Source organism: Chelonia mydas, chromosome 7 (genome assembly GCF_015237465.2).
Source record: "Chelonia mydas isolate rCheMyd1 chromosome 7, rCheMyd1.pri.v2, whole genome shotgun sequence".
Taxonomy (NCBI): domain Eukaryota; kingdom Metazoa; phylum Chordata; order Testudines; family Cheloniidae; genus Chelonia; species Chelonia mydas.
This window is the reverse complement of record NC_057853.1, coordinates 120,261,055-120,281,823: the sequence shown is the minus strand read 5'-3', so window position 1 is coordinate 120,281,823 and position 20,769 is coordinate 120,261,055.

The window sequence follows — 20,769 nt, the reverse complement described above, 5'->3', positions numbered from 1 at the left end:
TATTGTAGGGTTGTTTGAAATGGAAGCTCTTGTTTAATAGACTGTATGAAAGATCCTATAATAACGGCCTGGGTTTGCACACACCGCGTTGGGCACCGAGAGACGATGGAATACTCTCCCTGACTGTGTCCCTGTCTGAACCAAAAAGCTCTGGATTTGCTAATAAAACCCTGATGCATCTCAGACGCTGCGTGGATCTGATCCCAGCCCTGCTGCCGGGATGAAGTCAGCACTGGTCTTCTTGGAACGTGGTCCCACTGCAAGCTGGGCTGCATCCAGCATAGGTCACTCTGCCTGCCCTCTGATCTCATCTCCGAGCCATCCTCTGACCTGCCCACACCCCGGCTGGGGCTTTACCGGCCACTGGCCTCTCTTCCTGGGCTCGTGGCCTGTCGCTGGTGACGAGCCGAGTCCCACGCACACACCAATCCCCTGGGGTCGCAAGCTCCCGTGGGGCCTGGGAGCTGGGCTTGACTCTCTGGGCAGCGGTTACAGAGACCTGTCTGTCCCCCATCTCACCCCGGTACCGGCAGTCCCAAGCCAAGCTAGTTCCAAAGACAGCTCCCAGCTCCCAGGCGAGCTCCTCCATCAGCCCTGGGCAGAGCTGGGCTCAGCTGGAAGCTGCTTCTTGCCACACTTAGCTGGCCCCATGGCCTGCCCCAAGACAGGGGCTGATGCCCCTCTGTGGATCAGGAGGCAATGGGCACCCACACTGCAGCTCCTTGTCCCCCAGCTGGTGGACCAATGATCCTCCCAGCTGCCCAATCAACAGTGGGTCCCCCCCACCAATCTGCCTTCCCGATCTCTGGTCTCCCCCCACAGCACCTTGGAGAACAGAGTCTGTGTGCAGGATGGAGGCCAGAGTGCAGGGGCCTGGAGCCCACCTCCCCGGGTGTGGTGTCCCGGAGAGCCAGATGCTGTGCTGGGGGGCCATGTCTTACAATGGGGCTTAGCAGTCCAAGGGTTTAACCCTCTGAGCACTGCAGGCAACGCCCCTCGTCCTCAGTTAGTTGCACTCACCTGCAGCTCCTGAGCTCTCCTCCTCCCCTCTCCCCCTGCCCCCGGCCCGAAGACTCCTGTCCCCCAGGGAAATGACCCAGCCCATGCCCAGCTCTGCTGCAGCCCTGAAAGCACCCTGCCCTGCCCTGCCCAGCCCAGCCCACCTGTCCAGGCCTGCCTGCTAGCCCACCCCGGCCTCCCAGGCCCAGACCCATCCCCCACCACCTCCACCCTCTGATCTGCCAGAAATCCAGCATCCCCCCAACACCCACCTCCAGGATGCTCGCTTGGCAGGTGCCATTCCCCTGCACCAGGGCATGCCAGGAACCAGCTTGCCAGCCCCCGCTGCACCCACTGGAGGCCAGCAAGGCCAGCAATGGATCACTTGATGATTCCCTGTTCTGTTCATTCCCTCTGGGGCACCTGGCATTGGCCACTGTTAGTAGACAGGATACTGGGCTGGATGGACCTTTGGTCTGACCCAGTCTGGCCACTCATGTTCTTATGACCCAGGAGTAGGGTTGCCAACCCTCCAGGATTGTCTTGGAGTCTCCAGAAATTAAAGATTACTCTTTAATTAAAAAGAACAGGAGTACTTGTGGCACCTTAGAGACTAACAAATTTATGCTTTCGTGAGCTACAGCTCACTTCATCGGATGCATTCAGTGGAAAATACAGTATGCATCCAATGAAGTGAGCTGTAACTCACGAAAGCTTATGCTCAAATAAATTTGTTAGTCTCTCAGGTGCCACAAGTCCTCCTTTTCTTTTTGCGAATACAGACTAACACGGCTGCTACTCTGAAACCTGTCTTTAATTAAAGATTGTCAATCGATGAAACCTGCAGGAATACGTCCAACCGAAATTGGCCACCCTAAGAGGGATCAGGGCCCAGGGCTAATACCTGGGGACTGTTACAGCCTTGGAGTGACTGGTTAGGCTGCCATCTAGTGGTGACTTGCTGTATAGCCAGTTTGGGCTGGTGAGTTTCGTGTGTGTGCGTGTGTGAGAGAGAGAGAGAGAGAGAGAGAGAGAGAGAGAGCGAGGCCCTGCCAGCTCTGCAGGTGTATTCCCTAAGATCCATTTTATTTTCAGAACATGCAAGGTCTCAGGGTGGGAAGATGAAAGGCAACAGATCAACAGGGAAGCTGCTCTGTTCCCACTGATGCTCCTCAGCGTTGTGCTCAGAGCCCCAGGCAGGGCTGTTTTGCCAGCCGGGTGGGACACCGGGAGCCCTCTCTGTGGGCAGGCGGGTGGGATGGGGCAGGCAGGCAGGTCTGTGATTTGGGCAGGAGGCTTCCTCTGTAACTCTGAAAGCCTGGGGCCAGTTTACAAGGTGCCTCCTGGGTCCTTCTGCAACATACCAGCTACGCGGGAGCCTTCGAGCAGCGCCTGGCAGCCAGAGCCCTCTGCTCGGCCTATGAGCCATCGGAGCTGGCTAACAGTGCAGCTGGGTTCTTTGCTGTCACCCCAAGGGATAAATCTTTTGTTCCCACACAGAGACTGACAAGGCTGAGGCCTCACCTGCACCCACCAGTTGCTGGGCCTCGCCCAGCCGAGTTAGAGAAATACCAACACCAACCCACCAGCATGAAGGGAGACGGGGGTAAGGGTGGCGTATACCGGTGGTGGGGTTCCTGCATGGGCAGGGCTAGAAGCTAGACCAGTCCAAAGAACCTTTCTACAGGGGTATAACACGAGGGCAGAACCAGGATATCGGTAAAGCATCGCCCACAACCCCGCAACCACTCTGCGTCCTTCCCCAGCCCTGCAGCCAGGCTCCGCGAAGCTCAAAAGCTCGGCCCCTTCCACCAACAGAAGTGGGTCCGATAACAGCTCGTCACCCCCGGGACCGACACCCTACAGACACCGTGTGCAGACTAGATCTGAGCGCCAGGTGTCTCTCCGCCCGTCACTCCGCGCCTAGCAAAGCGGATCCTTGCTGGGTGGACTTTTTTAAATGGAGGGGGTGCGTTTAGCGGGAAAGAGAGAGGGGAAGTCACAGCACACGACTAGCAAGTGGAGCTGCGGGTCCTGACTGAGGGGCACCGGCAGAGCCTCGTGGAGCCCAGGGATGGGCTAGCAGGGGGCTGTGCGTCAGGGCTGAGGGGCATCGGCAGAGCGAGCGGTGGGTCCCCAGGATGGAAATAGCAGGGTGGAATCGAGGGGCGTTGGCAGAGTTGGGGTGTGGGGCACTGGAGCAGCAGGGAGCACACCACACAGGAAGAGTCCAGGAGAGCCGCTGAGCTCTGCCGTGTCCAGCTCTCCAGTCGTGGGACATTTAAAAAGTGTCACGCCAAAGGAATCCAAGCGAGGCTCCTGGGGCGCTGGCCGCTGGCAAATCGATGTCGATCGATGGCTGCCAGGCTGAAGACAGCCCAGCTTCTGCGCTGACCCTGGCAGGCCAGCCCCAGGCTGCCGGGAGAGATAAAGGGCAGGTGGGTGGGGTGGGGGCATCACTGGGACAAGCGCCCAGGGACAAGCCACAGGGGACAATCCCACCCATTCCTGACCTGCTGCATCAAAGTCCCTGCCCACAATGGGCACTAACTGCCCCCTGCTGGCAGCTTCGGGGTTCCACGGGCCTTGGAGACGGAGATCCCTTCACACCCGCCGGGAGATGGGCAGGAGCACAGGGGCATAGCACGGGAAGGGAGCTGATGGGTCATGGAAAGCTGCCCCCTTCTATCGCAGGCGGGGGGCTTGCCCTGCCCCCCCGCCTGCCCCGGCCTAGGCTGGGTGTACCCAGGGCATCAGCATGTCGGTCTCTAGGGCTCCCGACGTGGCTCCTTCTTTTGGCCTCGCCGGAAGAAAAGAACAAGGATTTCAAAGGTTCACAGGAAAGGGAAAGGCCGGGGGGGGTCCCCCTTATCAGGCTGCGGTGGCAGATTAATGAGCCTCGTTTAGGATAACGCATTAAGCCGCTGATCTGCCTGACGGATGGGCCCGTCTGTGCAGAGCGCTTAGGGGCGCACCACTCACCAGCGCTGGGGGAAGTCACCGTGCCAGCCGGTGCCAGGGAGCCAGGCGAAGTCGGGCCCAGCTCCCACCCGCAGCCACTGCCTCCTCGGACAGTAAAACTGCCCCCCTCACCCCATACGATCTCAGGTGGGGGCGGGGTGTGGTGTGGGGGAGGGACAGGACTGCCATCCCCCGCGACGCCCGCCCCCCCTCGCCACCGCACAGGGGGCTGCCCATTATCTGGCGTCATTAAAGAGCAATTAGATGGAAATTAAGCTGAGAACAAGTATTGATTAGCTCATTAAGGCCGGGGCAGCCGGCTCTGCCAATAGGCATTACCCGCCACTCAGCCCATTATCTGCAAGGTTAAAGTCTGCGGTTGCGGCAGCTCATTAAAAATCCCAGGGCCATATTGATCCCTCCCCACAAAAGGGGGCTCTTCTTTGGTGCTCGAAAACGTCAGAGCTTGGCTGCCCCCTCTCGGCCCCAAAGCAGGGCAGAGATCCAGGAGGGGAGGTGAAGAACCAGTCCCCGGGCCCTCGGCATCCCCTCTAGGGACGCGTCTGTCATTCTCCCTGCTTTACAGATAGCAAAACCGAGGCCAGGGCATTCCCCCTGCGCTAGTCACCGAGCTGCCATCCCACCTTTGCAACCCGGCTCTCAGAAGGCGGTGACCCAGCTGGAGGTGGGGGGAGGATGGGCCCGGTTTGGTTCTCATTCTGGGTATGCTCACCCCCATGCTCCTAGAGACTTTGATGGCAACAGGATCAGGGCCGGTGATCCGGAGTACCTGGGACTTCCGGCCGCAGCGAGCCACAGCACCGTGGTCTCCAGGAACCCAAGACGGGCCAGCACCACCAAATTTTGCCCACACGCTGTGCATTTCCAGCGAGTGAATATATTCAAAGCCTCCCAGGGCTATGGGAACAGCAGGGAACAATTAATAATGTAAGTGGCTCTAATGCGGCAGGGCCATCTAGGGACTAGAGAAATCACAGCTCAACCTCTAATCCCAGCCTCTGGGGAGCTTTCACCGCTGGGCCTGCCCTCTGTGTGAGGTTCTCGCTCCATCCGTGGTCTCTATGCTTCTCTATAAGCATCACGCCCAGCCCACTTCTGCCTTCTGGCTTCTGGGAAGGCTCATCTGCTGGTGGGACGCCTTGGAGCCCCACCCTGTGAAGTTTTCTCCAGTTCTGCGCTCCCAAGAGACTCAGTGGCGTGGCTGGGACAATGGAGGCGCCAAACCCCAACCAGCCTGGATGGGTGAGACTTTCCTAAGCCAACACCCCCGCAGTGTTCTGCTGGGACCGTCACGCAGCCTCCTCGGCCCCAGTGTAAATGCACTTAGAGAGAAAACCACACGCCTGTGACCAAATCAGCGCAGCGGTCACCAAGCTGGCCAATAAGGGTCTGTCTACACTAAACCCGGGCCTAGCCCAGGGTTGAGCCCAAGCCCTACTTCTGTCCACACACAAATCTGTCTGACTCGGGTCAGCAAGCCCACTGGGCCGGATCTTAGGCCCCTGCTATGGGGGTGGGTCAGAGCCCGAGTCCCGTTGCAATGTAGGTCCAAGCCCCATCAGTTTGCAGTGTGGACACAGCTCGAGCCAAAGCCCTGAGCCAGAAGGTCTGCGTGGTGCAGCGTGCAGGCCATAGCACGGCTGTGGGACCCGGGGCCAGCGGTGGTAAATGCAGTGTGGATGCCCAAGCCCAGGTTGGAGAACCCCAAGTGCACCAGCCCGGGGCCCACTGAGCCAGTTTACATGCAGTGTGGACATACCCGGAGAGGCTGTTCCTAGGTGAAGCCAGCTCCTGCCTCCAGCCCACAAGGGAGACAGACTCCCGCTTCCAAGGCCTGTCTGTGGCGGAGGGAGCCAGGCATGCCGGACTCCGCTTACATTCGCTCTCAGCAGTGACCGGGCAAGTGCAAGGTTCACCATGGGGAGGGAGGAAGGAGGGTCCAGTGGTTAGGGCATGAGCCTCCGACTTGGGGAAGGAGCAGTTTGATTCCCAGCACTCCCCCAGACTTCCTGGGGGACCGTGAGCAAGGCAATGAGCCTCGCCCTGGCTCAGGACCTTGGGGATAATAGACTTGCCACACAGGGGTGCCTGATGAGAAACCAGGATTGCAACGCGTAATGGTCAGAGGGGCTATGTAGGTAGCCACCCAAAGATGCCAGGGGGTGGTGTATTTATCTGAACGAATGCCCACAGTGAACGTATTTGGCATTTTAGTCCCCAGCCCCACCTGCTGCAGGACATTTCACTTTCCCGTCAAAGTCTCTAGACATCCCCAACCGGAGCCTTTCTGTGTTATGCTAAGGGCCAGCTATTTCTGATCTCAGTTCCTGGACTCTGATCTCAGCATACGGCGCCACCTGCTCGAAATTCAGGGCGCTCCAGGGTGCTAGACAGACACCGGGGGACCCGGGAGCAGAATCCAGCCCAGAGCAGTTAAGAGAAGCTGACGGAGCGACTAGATGGCACAGACCGAGGTGTTACCGTTTATCTGGCACTGCGAGAGACGTCAGCATGGTGTGGACCGAGCTAGCAGGAGGGCAGGTCCCTGCTGGCCTTAAAATCCAGGAATGAAACCCAGGGAAAGATCTCCATTGAATTCGATGGCTTGTGCATCTGGGTTTAAGCAAACAAGGTGCCCACAAAAGGCAAAATCCCACATGCCAAAGATCTTACAGTCTGGTCCATCAGCTTTGATTCATATCACACAGGGGTGGATTCGAACTCATGAGTAAGAGGTGACAGGCCTGTGACAATCCCCGTCCCCTCCCCGATCGTCTTTTCCATTAATGTAACAACCCTCGCTGTGGGTCATCACCACAGCCGGAGCTCAGAAGAGCTGAAGGAGTATTTGGCTGGCGGCGGTAGTAGGCTGTTACCCTCCACAGGAATGGGCCACTCTCAGGGGCACTTTCCAAGCACGTCCTGAAGGGGTACAGGATCTAGCTCACCGCATTGTGCATTTGAACTGGATTGCACGTTGGGGGACTGCAAGTTGCACCGCAGCTAGATCTGCCCTATAGCTCCGGACAGCGGGAGCCAGCGGGAAGAGGACAGGCTCCTTCTTGTTTTTGCCCCGCCGTGGTTTTTCCATCACAAGGGAGCAGCGATCGGGGGCAGCAGCAGGAGCAGGCATTGGCAGACCTGAAGGCCTCGCCCAGCTTGGCTAGGAGCTTCCAGTTCCAGCCTGCCTTCCACGGCCCTCATTTACCCTGCCCCGGAGCGGCGCAACTATTAATCTTGGTTGACGGTTTCCAAAGTGCTAATTGAGAGGAAAGGTAGAAGCGGCTCCAGCCCTAAAGGTAAAAGCACTTTCCACTTAATGGCCTGCTTAATCATAGCCAAGCGCCAGGGGCCCTGGGAGCAGGAAGAAAGGGGATTGCATAGATTGCCGCAGGTGAGCCAGAGCCGGCCACGAATGAAGCTAGGAAGAGAAAAACACAGTCGGGTGCCGGTCCGTCCGCAGCGTGGGGGAGAACGGGAAAGGCCAGCTTGACCTGCCGAGCCTTCGGTATACCTGGCAGGAGGCAGGAGAGGGAATTCTGGGAAATTCCCAGAGGCTCATGGGAGTTTGACGTTTCTTCCCGCAGTTCCCCCGGGCTTGGTGAGGTTGAAACTGGGGCACTGGGTGAGCAGCGCGCCCGTGGGGGCGTGAAAGGACCAGGGTCCCGAGCAGGATTCTTCCCAGCCGGCGGGGCGACACTGGGCCCTCGTGCTTCGGCTCTGCGAAGGGGGCAGTTTCCTAGCGCAGTCAAGGCCGGAGTGGGATTGAGGCCACCTGCTCCCCCACAACGCCGCAGCACCGCTGGGCTGGCAAAAGGCGAAATCCGGTCAGCCAGGGGGAGGTGACCTGGGTCTGTCAGGCCTGGAAATCCATCATCTCCTCCCTCCCCGTGTGCTCCCCCCCCCCCCCCGCCCTGATTTCTTTCACTGGGATTCTTTGGGCGGGTTTGGCTTCTTTTCTCTCCACAATAAATGCCTCGATGCTCTTTTGGTGGAGAAGAAATCAATATCTAGAGCATGAACAGCCCTACAATAACAAACCCAGCTCTCCCGGGCAACCCGACAATAACAAACTGTCATGTCCAGTTCAACTCTCCTGAGCAACCCTACAATAACGACACACTGTGCTCAGCCCAACACCCACCGACAACAACAAACCAGCGTGTACGATGGTGAAAATTACAATTCAGTGCGGCAGCATACCTCGGTTAGACATTTGGAAGGATTATGAATAAATAGCTGCGAGTAAGAAGGAAATTAGTTTGAAGGAAGCTGGTCTGAAGGTGAGGAATCAAGAGGCTCCTCTGTTGGCCGAAGTGTCCCCGGGCCGGTTCTGCGGAGGAAGCACGACAGGGATTCTCCTGGTCCCACCTCAGCTCTGGCACCCCTGGGGGTCAGGCCCCGGCTCGTGCTTTGGGGCTGGGGATGTGCTCTGCTGCTTTTCGTTTCTGGGCTCCCAGGCCACGCTGATGAAGCTGCTGTCGTCTAGCGACCGCTGGGCGGATCCTGAGAGATGAGTTGGTCCCAGTGAGTCCGAACCGCCCTCGTTAGGCTCCAGTCAGCGTCCTCGCTGGGCGTCTCTGGGACTACGCGGGACCGGGCTGCAGTGTCTTTATGAATGAGGTGCCTGGCAGTGACTCGCTCGGCGAGGGCTGGCTACCCAGCGGGTGCAGACAGGTTAAATAGCTGCTCGTGGGGCGGAACAGAAGAGAAGGGGTGAGGGGGTCACGGACCTGTCGGGGGTGGTACGGCCAGGTCGTCTGGCTGAAACCGACCCATAGCGATGGAGGAGCCAGAGGGACCATGGGAACCCCAAAGGCAGGAGCACGAGGCCAAGAAGGAGAAGATCCCACCACCACCACCTCTCTGCCGGACAGGGCCCGAGCAGAACAAAGGGGACAGGTGGGGGAACTCACGGAGATCTAGGGCACCCACCCCTGGAACAAAAGACAGAGGGACAGAGACAAAGTGGATTCTGCAGCTGCGGGGAGCCCTCAGGCTGGCCAGTCGGAGCTCTGCCTTCACCTTTGCTGACGAGGGCCCTGCGCCAGGGCACGCCCCAGCCCTGCTCGGCTTTGGGAAGGCTGAGGGCACCACTTCCAAGGGGCCGGAGCGATTCCCGCCCCGGGACCAGCCCTGGCTGCGCTGCTGACACAGTCGCCTCCCAGCAGGGCCGGGGAGTGCGGCCAGGAGGCGGGGGGTGGGTCTCTGGCGGGCTGGGGGGGCGCTGGGCTGCGGGGGGGCGCTGGGCTGCGAGGGGGCAGGGAAGATGTGTGTGCTGGGGCACTCGGGAGTGCGGGTTCTGTGGCGGGTGCTGGGCACTTGTGGTGGGGCTGTGGGCGGGGGGGGCGCTGGGCCGGGGTCGTGTTGTGCAGGGCGCTGTGCATTTGTGGGGGAGGGTTGGTCAGCAGGGGCGCTCGGCATAGCAGGTCCGGGGGGCCTCTGGCTATAGGGAGTCGGGGGGGGGGGTGGTGCGGCATGGGCCCGCCCCACAGGGGAAGGGGCACACTGGCAGCACAGGGCCCGGGCAGGCCACTCTGCGTCTGGCAACTGCCGGTTTGTAAATCGTGGCCTCGCACTGGGCTGGGCAGAGCTGGGGCGCCCCTGCCATGCCATGCCCCATTGCCCCTGGCTGGCCCCTCACTCTGGGGACTGACCTCCCCGCACCATGTGCCATGGCCTCCATGGGGGCCTACAGATATGTTTGGCACCGTACCCACAAAAGGTTAATCCAGCCCTGACTGGGGTGCCCCCTGCACCACGGGACTCGGACAGTTAGTCAGAGCTCCCAACACACAAGGCATCAGGGCTATCATCTATCTATCTATCCATCCCCTTCCTCCCCGTCTATCTATCTATGCCCATCCACCCCCCCATCTATCTATCCATCCCCATCCACCCCCTCTATCCATCCCCATCCACCCCCTCTATCTGTCCATCCATCCCCATCCACCCCCTCTATCTGTCCGTCCATCCCCATCCACCCCCTCTATCCGTCCATCCCCATCCACCCCCTCTATCTGTCCATCCATCCCCATCCACCCCCTCTATCTGTCCGTCCATCCCCATATGCTCTCACTCTCTCGCTCTCTCTGATGGCCCCTGGTAGCATCTGACCCCTCTTCATCTTGCAACAGCTCTGGCTCCATCCCCTCCCCTGCAAATTGGAGACTTCGCCGCCCCCACGCCACACTTGTGGCCCCACCGCCCCACAGACTCGGGGGCTGTTGTGCGTGCGTGTGGATCATTTTTTTACCTTGCGCTGCCTTAGAAATATATTGTATTCGCAACTAATCCTGGTCAATTACAGCATAATAAAACACATAATAAAAACGTAATTCATTTTTCCCGAGTGTTCCCTCTCCCCACATCTTGGCAAGCTATTAAAAATTTGTCTTCATTTTTCTGGCAAGAGCCTTGTACCTTTTCATCTTTAATTTATGAGAGCAGAACTGCAACTGACAAGCCTTATTGCGCAGCAGGCTCCGCCGTTGTTTATCAGCCCCCGATTGATGGCACGGCAGGGAGATATGCAATATGCCGAGGTGGAGGTGGGAGGGGGGGAGGGGAGGTGAACGGTACCTGCCCCTCTCTCTGCTCCGGCCCTGATCCTGTTCTCGCTGAAATCAGGGGACGTTTTGCCAAGGAGTAAGCTAAGCCAAAGCCCATTGACGTCAGTGGAAAGACGAGCTGTGCAGGGTTCGGAGCGGGCCTTCACAAGGAAGCATGGCTGGGCAGTTAAGGAGCTCAGCTCCGCCACTGACTCACTTTTAGCCTTGGGCAAGTCCCATCCCATCCTCTCAGTTTCTCCACCTGTGAAAAGGTGAGGGTGATATTTCACTCTCCCCGGGGGGGGAGGCTGAACTGCTGTGGATCTCCCAGGCCGTGCCTGGTGAAAGACACCGATATCAGGGCTACTTGAGTTGCTCCTTGTCAATAACGCTCGTTCCGAACGTAGCCACTTCCTGGGTAACCAGTCTCCCCGGCCCGGCCCTGATTTGCGCCAGTGCGGCCCTCGTGCATCAGCACCTGCCCCGTAGTCTGAATGGATGAATTACAGCGCGTCGGTCGCTTGCCGTCAGTTCCTGGCTACTCGTTACCCCTGTCTGCCATGGCTGTCCCCCAGTTGGACGGCTGTCCGTTTGAACAAAGCAAAGTGGTGCGGTGAACTTGCTGCAGGAAGGTGCCTTGGAGAGAGGTGACTGTTTTCACAATGCCTCGAAATCAGTGAATCGCGGGACCCCTGGGAACTCAGCCTGTCGGCCGACCTTGCCCAACAAGACTGCTCACTGGGGGAGGGGCCGCACCCGGCCTCCCCCCCGCAGCACACCCCATCCCCTCCCTGTAGTTTCACTGGCCTGAACAGCCCCCCTTGCATTGAACCTCGGACATGGCCCAGCTAGCCGGCTGGCCTGGCTGTGTTAATCCCCATGGGGGGGTGGCGTATTAAGCCTTTGTTTATTTTGTCTGGTAGGGGGGTAATTACAGTCACAGCCACCCGGATGCTGCCAGTGTGACCTGTGAGGGACAAGCACCCACCTCCCATAACACCCTCCAGCTCCTCGTCTCCTGAGGAACGAGAGACTGCAGCCCTGGGGGCCGGGAGCAGGAGCAGAAGGGGATTAGAACCGGATCAGGGTCACGCTAGGATGGGAGGAAGGTTGGAATGAGATCAGGACTGGAGTAACGTCAGGATCGGGATCAGGTTCGGATCAGCAATGGGATCAGAGCAGGACTGGCTCCAGCTTGGATTGGGATGAGGAGTGGGGTGAGGGCTGGAATGAGGTCAGGTTTGGGAAGCGGAGCAGGAATAGGATCAGGAGCTGAAGGGGTCTGAGTGAGATCTAGGGAGGGGGAGAATATGCAGGGGCCTGGGCTGGAAGGGCTGGACCCGGACCCTCCTGGGGTCAGGGCTTTCTTGGGGCGGGGGATCCTAGGCTGGGGGGTACTTCAGCGGGCTGCGGCCACTGAGCAGCCAGGAACCCCTGAGTTCTGACACTGCCTGGGCCGATGGGGCCTGCTTCTCAGAGGGGCTGGGCACCTGTAGCAGCCCCCTGTGACTCACATGGGCAGGGGAAGCTGTGAGCGCTTAGGCGGTCTAAAAGCAGGCCTTCTCTGCCTCAGTTTCCCTTTCTGCAGGAGGGATCACTCTGGCCTGGTGCCTGTGAGGATCAAGAAGTGACAGCTCCTCCCAACCCACAGCCTGCAGGGGAGAGTCCAGTTGGGGGCAGGGCCTCGGTGCCGAGGGCTGTGGAGATCATAACACAGAGCCGACAGCCAGCGCTCTAGGGGATTCCCAAGGAGACTACAGTTCCTGCAATGCTTCAGGGTTCCCCCCCCCCCCCCCCCCCCGAGAGACAAAGGATCGTGAACTTGCAGCCAGCTAGGCTGGAGGAACCCTCTGTTCCTCAATGGGATCCAGGATTTGGGGTCAGCTCATTGCGGAGGGGTGGTGGGTTGAAGAGCAGGTCTGGGTGCCTGTTCATATTTGGGGGACCCCTCCCCCCAGGGTCTGTGGCTATTAGCACTGGCGGGTTGGCTGCAGCCTTTGCCGCCTGAGTCATTTTCCCCCTCGAGAGACTGCTACTGCCTGACCCAAAGTCCCTGGAGAGCAGGAGTTTCCCCACTGACTCCCCTGGGTGCAGGATCAGGCAGTTGGTGCCGCGTGGGGAGAGAACCACCACCCTGACTCCGAGTGCCGCCCGCCCGTTGGGTCAGCCCAGAACCTCCAGCAGGCTCTGCTGAGCGTCCTCCCGCCTCTGGCAGGAATCGGGCCGGGAGGGGCGGCCCCAGATAATCTCTGCTGCCCCAGACCGTATGGGGAAAGTCAAGCCATCAGGCCACCAGCCCAGGGCTTCCACCAGGGCTGTCTCCAGCTGCTGCCCCTTTTGACACATGCCACCTCCTCCCACGCTGCAGGGCAGCACCTGGTCTGGCCCCAGCTATATTCCATGGGCATCAGTCATTTGTGCTCTGCCAGGTTCTCTAAAGCTCTTCCCAGATCGCCTGGCCACAAAGGACCATTAGATCGTCCAGTCTGAGTCCCATAGCACACTGGCCAGAGAACGCTGCCCACTTACTCCCCTCTGGAGCCCAGTGTCTTGTGTGATCTTAAAAAGTAGCATTCTGAAACACGCTGTGTAGCCATGTGTATCCATGGAAATGCAACGGGCATGCTCTTTGATCAAGCAGAGAACCCATTGGGGTTCTAGAGTCAAAACTCTGCTCTAGAAAATTTCCAACTACATTGTGAGCCCTGGCAATTCGAGATGCAAAATACCATGTAGGCCTCCCAGCCCAGTTCTCTGGGGCTAATGCGGGGTTGTGTCCTTTGGTTTATTTGCTCAGATTTGGTCCAGTCTAGTTTGAAATATCTCCAGTCTAGCATCACTCCCCTGGAGGCCATTCCACAATCTAGTACAGTTGAAAGGAAGCGATTCCTGATAATCAGCCTTTGTTTTTTCCCTTCTGTTATGATTTATGGAGGCACAGACCTTAAACATGAGGTGTTTATTACAGAGAACTGGCAGCCACAAGAGGCATAAACATAGTGTTGCCAGCTGCTGTGATGTTCGGTGTGTTTCTTAAAACCCTAGCTCCTGGAGTCCTGTGATGCGATGAGAATCTCACCTTTCACTTATTTAAAAAGTACGTTTCCAGCCCTCGTAGTCACAGAGAAAAGCTTGAAAAGGTGACCCATGTGCAATCGAACAGTTCAGAAACCAAAGGGCACATAAAGAAGCCAATACTGATTTATTTTTAATCTCCTGATTTTTAAGACATTCTCGTGATTTTTTGACCCAACTCATAGAGTTGCCAATACAGCAAACAAGCTTCCACACGGCTCAAGCTCTACCTTTGTGTCTTTTGTTTACCAGCGTCTGGCACTCCACCCAACCCAGGGAGCCATCTACTGCAACTCACATACTGCAAGTCAACATGTCCTGCCACCTTCCTTAATTTCATCCCAGGGCTCCTAGTTAACACCCTTCATACCACCTTCCTTGGCTTTTACAACCATTCAAACATTCTGCTGTAGCTGGTTATCATGTCCCCATCCCCCTTCCTCCTCGCTTAGCCCAGCTAGGCACATTCAGGTCTTTGCTCATAAATCAATCCCTCCGGCTCCTTAATCATTGTTATTGCTCTTTGAATTCCTCCCATCTTTCTGGTACCGAAGTGCTCAGGAAAGGCTCTGACCAATTATGCTCACACCAGCAGATGGTAACAATAATCATCAGATTGCCTATTATACTGGCAGGGAACAGCCCGTTATTCCCTCTTCCCTCTGGATCTGGAGGGAGACTCTAGTTCGAGCCGAGAGCCTGGAGATTCAAGTCCCAGCATTCAGGTGTGTTTGGAGCTGGGTTTCTGGTTCAAGTCCATCAGAAAAGCCAGGCTCATGCCTGCTCGATCCACACCTGTTCTTTTCCAAAGCCCAGGGTGGCTCAGATCTCGGGGCCCTGGTGTGACCCCGTCAATCTAGTGAGCGAAGGGGCGGACATGCAACTGCTCCTGTGTTTCCGATACTGCCCTGAAAGCCCGGGGTGGAGCCCAGCCTAGCAAGGGCATCTCCAAGAATGTGCCTTTCTGAGAGGGCAGGGGGATCTAAAAGGAAAACAGACAAATGAGGCATTCATATTACTAGTGCCCAGAGGACACAATATCCATTTAAATGCACCGAATGCAATCAGGAGAAGGTCATTAATAGCTATTGCTTTTGCAGCTCGCTAGGATAATAGTTTAAGTGGTTAATGAAATTTTCATCCATGGGCAGAAGATGCTTGCAAAACACGAGGAGAGGAAGGGGGTAGGGGAAGTCCAGAACCCGATGACTAAAGCCATCCACAGCCTCTCCCCATGGCTCCGGCTGCTTTTCCTACAGGAGGGGGGTGACCTCATGCGTCAATCTCGCTGGCTGGCTGCTCATTACTTTTTCATTAGGTCCCCGTTATGACACGCATTAGCCCCCAGATGAACGAGGAGGTAGTGGTAGGTCGGGGGGCGATTTATTGAACCTATCCGTCATTCACGTGGCATCGTCACCTGCTTGCAGCCCCCACTCCCCGGCCTGGGTCACCAGTCGCCCACCGAGAGAGGGAGTTTTGCTGGGATGGTCGCTCCAGGCTGGAAGGTGCTGGAGCTAAGTGGGGAATTATCATCCCCCGAGTTTTAGGTGTTGACCAGGCCTTCATGAGGCCAGATGAAGCCAGACCAGGGGACGGAAGAGGCTTCCTGGGCTGCAGCTGATGTCGGGAGCAGCTCTGGTTCTGCGGTGCAAATTACAGCTGTGAGTCTGGCTTTCAAGGCACGTGGGAGTGTTTGGATTCAGGGAATTGGTTCAGCCCCCTACAGAAAAAACCATAGCCTGTCTGCTAGGTGGTGTTGGGAGCACCGAAGGCCAGATTCAATATCCGGGGGTTCCTCTTGGCCTGGCAAAAACAGAACTGGCTCCCGCCACCCAGAAATCTGGGAAATCAAAACTGTGCCCCTGAGAAGTAATCCTCCTCCCCCCCCCCCGCCCACCATCTGTGCATGACAAAAGAAAACTAGGGTGAAGGAACCCAGCATTAATTTGGGGAAACACCGCCACCACGATTCAAAAGCACGTCAATCACGTGTACACACTCACCTCCACCGGACGCTGGGCAGCGTCCTTTGCCTCAGTTTCCCTCCAGAGGCCAAATGTCCTTCACTCCCCTTTTCCTCCACTGCTCCCCACTCACAGCTGCTTGTCCACTCCAGGGAGAGGAGTTCAAAAGTAGGAATTATTCTGATTGATTGACTGACTCGTATTCTCGGAATACCGGAGAACCCCAGGCCTGGACCAGCACCCCGTTGTGCTAGGCGCTGTACGAACACTGGACAAAAACAGTCCTTGTCCCATAGAGCTTCCATCTGCGTACAAAAGACAAGTGGAGACGGACAAACAGGGAAACAATCAGACGATATCAGGTAGATAGATCAGTGCCTGGCTATCTAATCTAATCTAGCTATTGTATTCATGTTAGTAATCCGGGGGCCCAATTCTCCACTGCCTTTCACCTTGAGGAGCCATTTACTCCCACGCTAGTGACGGCAGAGAGGGATCTATATCACGCGCGTGACTGCCGAACCTAACCCTGCCCCCACAAAATCTGCACCTTCCTGCGGACACTCAGGTGCCAGGATGTCCACCAGGGAGATACATCAGTGGGGACATCCCGCCTCTGGATCCCACGTCCGTGCTGACGGAGGCGACGCGGGCCCCGCTCCATGGCCACTAATGCCTAGTCCGGCTCGGCGACTTCTCCACCGTCTCATTGCCTTCGCCACTCCTGGTGGATTCTGCTGGCTCATTTCCACTCGGGGACAGCCCCCTTCGTGCCCTGAGCACCGACTGTTGTGTGGGACGTGGGTTTGAAAACCGCAGCTCAGAGCCAGGGCTAGGAGGGGCTGAGCATGCCCCCTCCTCTAGTGGACCCCAGCCTGCACCCCAAGAGGCCATCCTGTGACCCCCGATGTCCTAGCCAAGCTTTAAAGCACTGGCAGAGCGAGCCCAAGGTGAGCGAGAACCACGCTGCAGCGTCCCTGTGCTCTGCAGAGAGGAGTGTCCACCTGGCCAGCTTGGCTATTCCCCACCCCTTTTAACCACGTCCAGACGGGAGGGGGATACAGAGGCGGGGGTGCTATGTACCAGAGGGACGAAACCCCATTGATAACCCTGGTTTGTGCTCCGTTGGGGCCGGAGCAGGATCCTGGCTATCACTATCCTGCCCAGTAGCCCCATGGCAAAGGGCTCGTGGGTAGATGTTCTATGGTGCTAGTGGTGAATACCCGCAACGTCCCTGCTCAGAGCAAACAAAGCCGGGCCTGTACTTTCCACATGCTGCCTTTGCTACGTCTCTTCAAAACCCAATGGATGCCAAGTGGCAGGCCACTCCGCCTGCTCGTGGGGGGTCGCACCCCTAAATTAGGGTCCAATCGGACATCCCCCTCCCACGTTCCCAGGGCACACCCTGGCGGGGAAATGCAGAGACCCACCTTCATTCCCTGCGCCTCTGGGCCGTGACGGTGTCACGAGGCAAGGCTGAAGTCATCGTGTGGTGCCATCGTGCCCATGAGTGACTCTCCTGCCTTCATCCCTGGACGGAACTGGGCAGGGATGGGCCAATGCTTCTTCTGGGGCTGGAAGAAACAAGGCCCCAACCTAAATCCTCAGCCACCCTGAACCTCAGCTGGAGCCACCCTTGTCCGTTCCAGCTGTTGGACCCACCTTTTGCCCACTCAAGAGACTGAGCTAGTTCGGAGAACAACCTGCATTGAAAGGGGGTTGTCTGAGCCAAAGCCAGACTCTGGCCCTGTAGAAGTTCTCCCAGCACCACGGCTCATCTCAGGAGCCTTAAGCGGGAGCCAGAGGACGGTCCGAGTCCCGACACTCTTCACCACAAGAGTTTGGAGCAGCCGCTCTGGTCCTGCCCTGGCTGGAAGCCGAACTTTTAGGAGCCGTTCTGTAAAGGAGGACGGCGTCAGTGAGAAGAAGAAATCTCACAACGGGGAAATGGGTCAGAAATCACTTGCAACAGTTGCACCAAAGGGATGTGAGTGAACACGAGGGAGCCTCCATGCGGTGCAGGAAGCTCATGGTCCACCTGTCCCGGATTACTTCCTCGCAGGACTTGCGGCTAAAGGCTGCAGCTGTTTCACATCCATCAAAGAGAAAGACCCAGAGCTGGATTTCATTCCCAGCAGGAGCCCGGGACCCAAACCCAACCGGAGAGAGTTGGGAAGAGGGTTCCTGCCTTTTCCCTGTCATGTAATGACTTTCCAACAAGCAAACTAGATCTGGGGGTTCCTGGGGGGGATCCATGTTCCCCTGGCCCCTCAGCTCTGGCTTGTAATGGCTGGAAAGAAAAGGAGTCTGGGGGGAGGGGGCGGGGGGATCTAAAAGCAGGAGGGAGGCCCGGCCTGTGCCCAGCTGTGAGAGACCTTTGGTGAAACAAACGCACTGTGTCACCGCCAGGCTAATGCGCTGAAATTCCAGCTGCCGGGCCCAGGAGTCGGATGGGCTTAGCAGGGCCCGTCTGGGTCGGGATCTCTCAGAGCTGTTCGTGCGGGATCCGAGGTGGCTGGATGCAGAATAGCGCAGGGTTAGAACTCAGGACCGAGGGGGGTCAGGAGCTCTTTTCAGCCCCAGGGGAGGCTGGGATTCGTTTGATGGGGTGGGGCTTTCCCCTGCTGCCCCTGCACCTCCTTTACTCTCTTCCTGCTTCCTTTAGCTTGGCCCTTTAGCAATGGGCGAGTGGGGCCCAGACGCTGTGGTGATGGGCAGGCGAGGAGCAGACCGCCACCGAGATGGGCGCAGACCCCACAGCGAAAGGTGGGTGGGCCCCAGGAAGCCGGACTGTCCCCTCCCTTGCACCGACTTCAGCAACACGCTAGGCCAGCCGGGGCCCCATATGGCTGCTTGGTGCCAGGCTGGCCCTGCCATGCAGCCCGAAACCCACCAGAACCAGCCCCGCGAGGATTTCCTCGGCACTCCCATCCCACCCAGCTGGCCTGCATGGGGGAGCCCACCCCGGCAGCGGCTGGTGCAGGTCAGCCAGGCCATGGGAAGCCCTGCCTTGATTTCTCTGGGTGCAGAGCGCCCTCTGCTGGGGAGCCCAGCTCCCTGCAGAAGGGAGCGGGGATGGGGGGCCGAGGGGCAGCGTTAAGTGGTGAGTTCAAGTCACGGTGACACACCCAGGGGTGAGCACTGGACTATCCCAGGGAAAGCATCAGCCAGGTGGGAGCTCATCAGATAGGGGTGATCATCCCACACCGAGCCTCAGGCAGACCCAGGTTTGGACGCAGCACGTTGCCACTCGGCTCCTTCTCTCCGTTGTATTTTGCTTGCAGTTCCCGGCCCCTCCCCACCCCGAATTTTCCTTCAAGTTTCCAGATCAAACAACTCCCCCCGCCCCCCAGTAAACACACCAGAGGGTGATCAGGCTGCAGGTGCCACGTGCCCAGGGATTCCAATACAACATGGGGTCCCGAGGCAAGTGCAGCGCAAAGGTGCCGCCCGCAGCAACCTTGCTGCCCTGGGACAGCATGTGAGCCTGTGGAACTCCCTGCTGCAGGACCGGGCAGGAGAAAAGCAGCTTAGTGAGTTTCAAGCAAAGGGTGAGACCCTTGAGCACGCAGGAGAAGGGAGCAGCAGCTTGACCAATAAACATTGCACGGGCCACCTGTCCTCTGGTTTTGGGACGTCCGCTGAGACTGGGATCAGAATGCAGGTGTTCAGGTCTCTGAGCCTAATCTGCCAGACACCCCAGCCTCTGGGGCTGACCCTGTACTGCACAGTGTCTTGTATGCCTGGGGTACGGTCTCCCACCCTGGTCACTGCTGCAACCAGGACACTGGGTTTCCATGGACCATTGGGCTGTTTCAAGCTGGATCCACAGCCCAGACTGCCCATGCTGTGAGGCCATTTGGATCTTTGGTTCTGCCCATCATAAAAAGCAGGGCCACGTGGGCTCACATGCCTGGGCGTTGCCGCAGACCTGGCTCTGTGGCGGCAATGCTGGAAAATTTGTATAGATGCCCAGCGCCCCGCTCAGCGCTCCGCTGGACTCTCGCCAGCCAGTAATACAGCCCCCAAATGGCTGGGGAAGGGGGCTGGCACTCAGCTGCCCCGTGCCGGGCTTAGCCCTGCCACCCATGGAGCAGGGTCCTGTGACTAGGAACCGGGCCGGCTGGGCGCCGTAAGGGCCGCACGGACCCAGTCGGGGGGGAGATTCCAGGGAGGGCAGGCCTGGGGGCAAGTGCTCTCGGCCGGCAGCCTAGGAAGAGGCTGTGGGAAGGAGACAGGGCAGTTAGCCCAGTTTTTAAGGTACCAGGGCTCAGAGGGTAAGGGGGGCTTCCCCCCATGCTGCCATCCTGTGAGGTGCCAACATGGGGGAGGGGATGAAGGGAGGGAGTGAAGCCGGTGAGGGGCCAGGTGGCCGGCCCGGAGAGAAGGGGCTGGGCCTGCCAAGTCTGGGGGGTGGGGAGGGGAGATCTGGGTTGGGCTGACTTCTTGATTTGGATTTGATTTAAACGGTGCCTTCCAGTGTTACCCGGAGGGGTAAGTCCTCTCAGTGACTAACCATGCTGGGAGCCAGAGACCTATTGGAAGGGAAACTGAGTCAGCAGATGGGCCTGACAGCAGGCTAGGTCTGTCCCTGCTCCAGTGAAAGCAGGAGCCAAGACTCCAGAATCAGGGCCTGGAGGATGCAGAGACCAGAGCTGGAGCAGGGCTATAATCCCCTGACCAGAGCCCGGATCCAACAGGCCATGGGGAGAAGCCACAGCATGCCGGCATAACTGAAGGTCACCGCTCCTCTGCGGTGAGACGGGCTCAGAGGCAGCTTAGCTGTGTGAAAAGGGATTAACCTCTGAAGAACGCAGGTGCGCTGGGACTGGAGCTAGCCCCACAGTCGGGAAGGAGAGAAACAGCAGCAGCTGGTGCTTCTACACTGCTTTCCGTCCCAAGGCGCTTCCCAGCCTGGGTCACTCTGCAGGCACTTCTGGGGTGGAACACGGCCACTGTTCTGCCATGGGGACCATGTTCTGGATACGAACATCCAAGTTCCACAACTCGGTTCCCCGGTAACAGATCCCCGGGCAACGGAGAGGCTAGCTCACTAATACACGAGCATAAAGGGACCTGGGACGTCAACCCTCCAGCACTCTCCCCCTGGAGCTAAAGGAGCACTCCCTTAGCTGGCAGCTATAGTAGGTCCCTTAGCCTCTGTTCTGGCCTGCCACTAGAGAGAGACTTCACAC